The sequence below is a fragment of the Bactrocera latifrons genome, unplaced genomic scaffold (genome assembly GCF_001853355.1).
Source record: "Bactrocera latifrons isolate USDA-ARS-PBARC rearing strain unplaced genomic scaffold, ASM185335v1 scaffold_362, whole genome shotgun sequence".
NCBI classification, from domain to species: Eukaryota; Metazoa; Arthropoda; class Insecta; order Diptera; family Tephritidae; genus Bactrocera; species Bactrocera latifrons.
In genome coordinates, this window is record NW_017537004.1 from 150,548 (window position 1) to 157,685 (window position 7,138).

The following is a 7,138-nucleotide window of genomic DNA, read 5'->3' on the forward strand; positions in this document are numbered from 1 at the left end:
TCTTTATCCCACTGTGAAACGTGGAGGTGGTGGGGTGATGCTCTGGGGTTGTATGTCAGCCAGCAGCCCCGGCACCTGGAATTTGTGGAGACTACAATGAATAGGTTTATTTATTTAGACATTTTAAAGCGTAACAATCTAACTAAAAACTAAGGAACTTTTTATCATTATTTGGGAAATATATAAAAAATATTAGTGTAACTCCATATATTTGCACCGCAAAAGTAAGGGCACACCTATAAAAATAATTGACATTTATTAAAGAAAAAAAATCAAAATTATTTAAAAATTTAACACCCTTAATATTTGGTAGGGTATCCTTTATTGTTTAAGACAACTTTTAACCGATTAGCCATTGAATCTACCAATGTTTTTGTGGTTTCGGCGCTTATTTTGTTCCACTCCTCCATAAGAACCTGCCTCAGTTGTGGCTTGCTTCGAATTTCGTGTTTTCGCACATGGGATTGAGGGCTGGGCTTTGTGGAGGGATTTTTAGCATATATGGGGTGTTATAGAGAAGCCACATTTTCACATTGTGGGCTGTGTGCTTCGGATCATTATCTTGTTGGAAGTAGTGGTCGTCAGCCAAACCCAATTTTGAAGCACTTTCCTGTAGATTGTGTCTTAATATATCCAAATAAACGTACTGGTTCATTGTTTTTTCAATAAATACGAGATCACCCACTCCAGACGACTACATACAGCCCCATACCATGATACTCCCACCTCCATGCTTAACGGTCTTCACTGTATTTTTTGGATTCAAAGCTTCTCCCTCTCTACGCCACACTTTTAAGCGACCATCGGATCCAAATATGTTATATTTGGATTCGTCAGAGAATATAACCTTGTTCCAGAACTCTTGTGGCTTATTTATATAGGTTTTTGCAAACTCTATGCGCTTTGCTCTATTTACCTTGTTTATAAGCGGCTTCTTTCTTGGGACACAAGACTTCAGTCCCTGTTCTGCTAAGCATCTTGTAACAGTATCGGGCGAAACTTTAAAGTTTTGAGATCTAGCTCTGCTGCAATTTTTGGAGCGCTTTATAAGTCGCTTATCTTTCTCGCTTAATTTGGGTGGCCGGCCACTTACAGGCATATTTTTGATCCGGTTCTCCTTTATTTTGCGCTGGATGACTTTTCTAACARTAAAGCGACTACGAGACACTATTTTACCTATTTCACCATAGGATTTATTTTCATTCTCGTACAAATTTATTATAATTTGCATCTCCTCGAGAGTGAGCTGCTTACGCGGCATACTTTCAATTTTTTTCGAAAATATTTAGGTTACAAAACAAAAATTTCAATAAATTTATATTTACGCGTGTTAACTGCGATGCTCCTTTCACACTCCAACTAAACTTTGTTTCTTTGGTGTGTTCGTTGAACCGTTATTCAAAGAAAACAACAAGTGTGCCCTTAGTTTTGCGTTRCCATATAGTTGGTTATTTTGAGTGCACATAGATATTTTTAGGAATTTATTTAAAAGCCCACATTTTTTTACATAGGTATTAAGAGCAACATTGAAATGAATAGTAAACATTAATATTGTGATTACATTTTTGAGAAAACTACTATAAAATTAGTAAAATATAAAAATAACCCTAGYGTGTCCTTAGATTTGCGGTTTACTGTACGTAATCACTCAATATCGTGCAKACATGAACTTAAAAAYGTTATATTAGAAGAGTGGCCTAAAATAACACCTCAGGAGACCAGCAAACTTGTAGGTTCGATGAAAAAACGGTTAGCAGAGRTCCTAAAGCGCCGTGGATATCCAACTCGTTATTAAAAGACAAAAAAAATTTTAATTTTACAATGTAACGCCTTCATATATTTAGTGCTTGTAGACTTTTGATCGCTTGTATTGTTACCTCGGAAGAGAAAAGTGCCGTTAACTCGTCTGTCTTGCGAACACGTGCAAAGAAACTTGGCGCCAGCATTCTACATTCAATTCAGTATAAGAAAAATACAACTTCAATTCAAAAAATAAATGAATTTTGTAAATATTTTGAAACAAACATTTTTATATTGACTGCTTGTAGACYTATGACTCTGACTGTACATTGACTTTGCGCGACTTGGATATATTTATTTGATCATGTACAACTTTCCTATTTATCCATGGATTTTGTTCATTGGTAGCTTAGTTTTTTATAAAGAAACAGGGCTTCTTATAAAATAAAAAAAATATTTAAATATCTTTTGTTTTAAAATTTTTTCCTCGCCAACGTTTAATTTTTTCATAAAAAAATTTAAAAACACGAAGTAATTAATCAATTTCTCAGAAATTATAAGGCCTATGGAAAAACGGAGTAGACAATATTTTTAGGAAATTTCATTCACTTTTATTTTCTATAATTATATAATGCAGTAAGATTGCTCAACTGGTCAGTGAGATATACATACATGATTAAATGAAGACACCTTTTTTTTTTGGTCGAAAGTGGTGTCAAGATTTTTTTTTTGGACTCTCGTGTTCTAGTTCTACCTCTAATTCAGATTTATTGACATGTTTGATTTTTTCGTTTTTTTGTTCTCCATTTTCTTTATTCTTGAACCAGCATTTCGATTCCGAGTGGTGCCGTCCGGGCTTATTATTTTTTTCACATATTGTGCATGCATTTTTCTCAGGTTTGGTCTTCTGGGTGTCGGGTTTTCGTTCTTTTTTTTTCTCAGCTAGGTGTTCCAGTTTTCCCAACGCGTCGAATAAGTTTTGTTTTTTTTTCAATGATTTACGATCTAGCTTATCAGTAATAAAATTTGGCAGAGCTGTGATAATCAGGTCGATCAGCCTTCCCAGGTGCGTGGTWTTTCGAATTTATAATAATTATATTATATAATCTATTATAATAGTCGCTCTTTTTTACCGCGAAGTCTACCAGAGACGCCGAATGGTATTTATACCCCAATGCATACCTGACAGGTGCCCAACCATTACTTGCGTAGGTTTCGATAAAATTGTTTTTCCATTCTGCCCAATTTGAATTTATGGTCAATTTCAGCATCATGGACGAGTACCAGTCAAGACACGATCGGTCTAGAAATAATTTAAACGTCTCAATCATCTTATTCTCTTTTACCTCCAATCTTCTGCATTCGGTTTCAAATTCTCGTATCCACTGCTCCGTATTTGGGTTTTTGTTCGAAAATTTATCTATAACGAATTTCTCAGCTTTTTCACTTAAATTCTCTGTGGTGTTCTTTTTTTTTCAACAATTAGTTGATTTATAAGGTCTTTTAGTAACCCATCTTCTGGCTCAACGTTGTCTTGGATTTGTTCAAGGAATGTGTCCCCAAAAAGCATATTTCCTGCCTCATACTGGTTTAGCTCTGGGGTCAATAAAATTCAAACACTCCGTTTTTCAWGTCGTTTGGTCAACGTTTCCTTTACTCGTGCGAACTCACTCGTTCCTTTTAATGAGGTATGGAGTGAGGTAGGTAGGTTTTTTATTACTTGATGTTTATTTACACTATTCACATTACTTACATTTTTATTTACCTAAAAATTAAGAGAAACGACATTTAATGTCAATTATTCCTCTATTTTATTTAAGGAGCATGTGCTTCTATCGTCTGCTCCTTTGAGTGCTTAATTTATCTTAATTATAATTTTCGCTTATACATGTAGTGACCTCTATCGACTATATCTTAAGTCTAGTTTTATAATGTACCTAGTGACATCTACTGGTAGTATATGTACAATGAATGGAAAGAATATCCTTTTCATTACATTTATATTAGGTATTTGAGGGCTCTGAGATCCGATTCAACTAATTTTTGATGCCCAGAATTACTATTAACTGTAAAGAGTTTTGTCTGAATTACACACAATAATCGGTAATATCGACCAAAAGTCAACTGTTGGTACCTAGGTACTTAATACTTTTAGTTGGATTTGAACAATTTTTGATAATACCTTACCTACCTTAAAGGAAATATTATTGTCAAATTGTATCCCATTATATAATATTAATTACTTCTTGACTTGTATACTGGAAAGTGAAAGAATCTTTAAAAATTTTAGTACTTTTAAACAGTACCGTTATATGGGAAGTGAGCGGGGTTATATTCCGATTTCACACTGTCGGTAGATGTTTTTGAAATATTAGCGCCCAAATTATTTCATTGTCGTAGCTTTAGTAGTTTAGAAGACTTGCACATTTTTTTCTCACAGATGCTCCATGCTAGTTAGTTATTGCACTTTATAGGTTTTCGGTTAATGGCATTTTGTGCACGTGGCAGCGATACGCCCGTCTACGAATCTGTCCTCCTTTTTCTGCTAAAGAACACATGTACGAAGTTTCGTCCATAAATCTTAATTTTTACTCAAGTTGCTTACACGGGCAGGCGGACGGTCGGACCGAAAGTCACTCGCAATTCAACTCGTCTTGTTATCGTGATCATTTATATAAACGCATAAAACGTAAAAAACTAACTAGTTAACCAAGTACTTCAATAGCCGTTTTTTTGACAAATCACGTGTAGGCCATGTTATGATTGTTCAGTATTGTTTGGCATTTCTTTATGGAAAGACTTTCGCCTAAACAACGTTTACAAATCGTTCAACTTAATTACGAAAATTCACGTTATTTCGTGCGCTTTGCTCCACGTATGGTCACCATAATCGGCAGCATTCAGAATTCATTATTGAATACTATTGACTGAATAGATCACGTCCAGCATGCATAAAAGAATAGCTGAGAGAAATTGAAGTTCGTGATCTCGGAGACATTTGGTTTCAACAATACCGCGTCACGTCAAGCGTGTCATTCGCCATTAAGGCGTTAAATGGATTTCCTCAAGGAAAAGGAGAACTTTTCAATATTTTTTTTCATACAAAAATTAAAAATTTTATTCAAACTTTTTGTTATTCCAACGTAACATTGCTTACAAAGATTTTGGTAAAATTTCAAAGAAAAATATTCAAACTCGGTCATTACGACCTAACTCCTGGCAGCCCGTCGAAAAAAGGTGTCTTCGTGTTTGATAGTAAACCCTCATCAAAAGTAAGAAGAAACAGGTGTAGCCGAAAATTTCATGMTCTTCCAACTTGTCAGGATCAAAGATGGGGAAATAGGCACAAATATGAAGCGATATTACAAAAACACGCACTTTCAATTTTATTWAGATAACAGCTAAGCACTTCATTCAGATATAGAACTGTAATTCGGCACAATTGATCGCAGCACCATGGAGCACCTGGAAAAGAATCGTCTAATGGGTTTAATTTATATATTATATATATTTAAAACTATTAGTCGGATCAACTTGAGAATATTCTCCAGATGTTATAGAATTAAATAAGACAGTAGAAAAATTATTTCTATAAATAATTCTTCGATCTTTCATCTCAWTACAGATGCATAGACGGACGGACGGACAGACAGAAAGTCTACGTACGACCCATAAATTAGATGTCTTGCTAAATGTAAAAATAATAGGGAAAAGTTACATGATTATTAGGAAATAAAAAAAAATGTATTCCAATACAAGTATAATAAAGTGCTCATAAAAAATTAAAAAAAAAAAAACAAATTCACAAAAGTTTACGCAAGGTATGTATGTAATGATGTGTGAAACCTGGTTGTAAAATATAGAATGGAGAATACGTCATTTGGTGAAATATCGAATCCGCAATATTTATCTAAATGAACAGTTTARGCCATACATCAAAACTTGAGAAAAAATAAAACTGTTGAAAGCAAAGGGCGGACTGGTGCGGGCGGAAAATTTTAAGTGACTAGATTACACTACTCACTAATTCACGGCCGTTGGACAGATGATAAAACAAAGAAAACATTGTAATATATTACTTTGTTATAAAAGCCGTGTTCTTTTAAATATTTTCCATATAATGGAAATAATGGACGTATTTTTTTATTTGGGAAGTCGATTTTCAGGTGAGTTCACATTCATTGCGTCTACTTCATTTGTTTGTTTTCATTTTTTTCTTTTTGTTGTGTCTAAATCAGCTGTGATAATGTAATCGATTTCCAATGCTGAAAAGTAGATGATACTTAATCAAAGTCACACCGAGAGTTTTCGSGTAGATTGCAACCGTGGTTAAACTGAACCTTGCCAAGGGTTGGCTTTTCCAGCAGGATAACTTTCCGAAGCACACGGACTACATTATAAAAAGGAATAGTTGGTTTACTATGCTCCACTTCAATTAAATATGCTACCACAGAGCTTTAATTTATTTACTGAGAATGAATGAATGGGTTTTTAATCATATGTGGTATCTTATTAACTTATATTATAGGTTATATTTAACTTGATAATGAAATTAAAAGCAACCGAATCAAATGAATGAAATCATTAATTCTTACCATTGAGATTATATTAGACAGTTTAATAAGAGCCGGGRTAAAAATTGGACAATGGGTTCTCTTTTAGGTGAAATCACATATCTGTGGACCTACGCGACCAACTTCAACCATGACATTATTTTAGTATTCCTATGTTAGAGTGTGAAAATTTGCAAAATTGGGCTACAACCAAGCCTACTTGCCATATAACAAAATTAAGAAAGCAAAGAGATTGCTAAAATACTGAAACTCAYGCATTTAATTTTACTATATCACTTAATTTTGCTAAGATATCTTACATATTTGGGGTATTCACAACCTCTCTTAAATCGTAAAGTCGTAAAATTTTAAATTTTTACACTTGTTTAAAAAAAAATTGTTGTTGGATTACATACAAAAATGAGTTTACACATTTACAATTCTCAATACTATGTTTTCGAATCGTTATAACTTATAACTTTAAGAGACATGKGAAAACCCTAATTTTTATTTAAGCAAGTGTAAAAATTTAAAATTTTACGACTTTACGATGCTTTAAGACAGGTTGTGAACGCCCCAATTGACTGATATACCATATACGATATAAAGGCAATCTGTTTGAAAATACCAGTTATGGGCAGTACTTATCCGATTTAAATACTTAAGTCAAATGGGGTATTTCGGTATAATAGTGATTTTATACCGACTGTTTTTATACTGTACTGTATACATAGTTTAATAGTTTTGTTCACCTAACGGTTGTATGTATCACCTAATTAATCGAAATCGCTATAGGGTGATATGTAGCATAATAAATGATCAGGATGATGAGACGAGTTCAAATA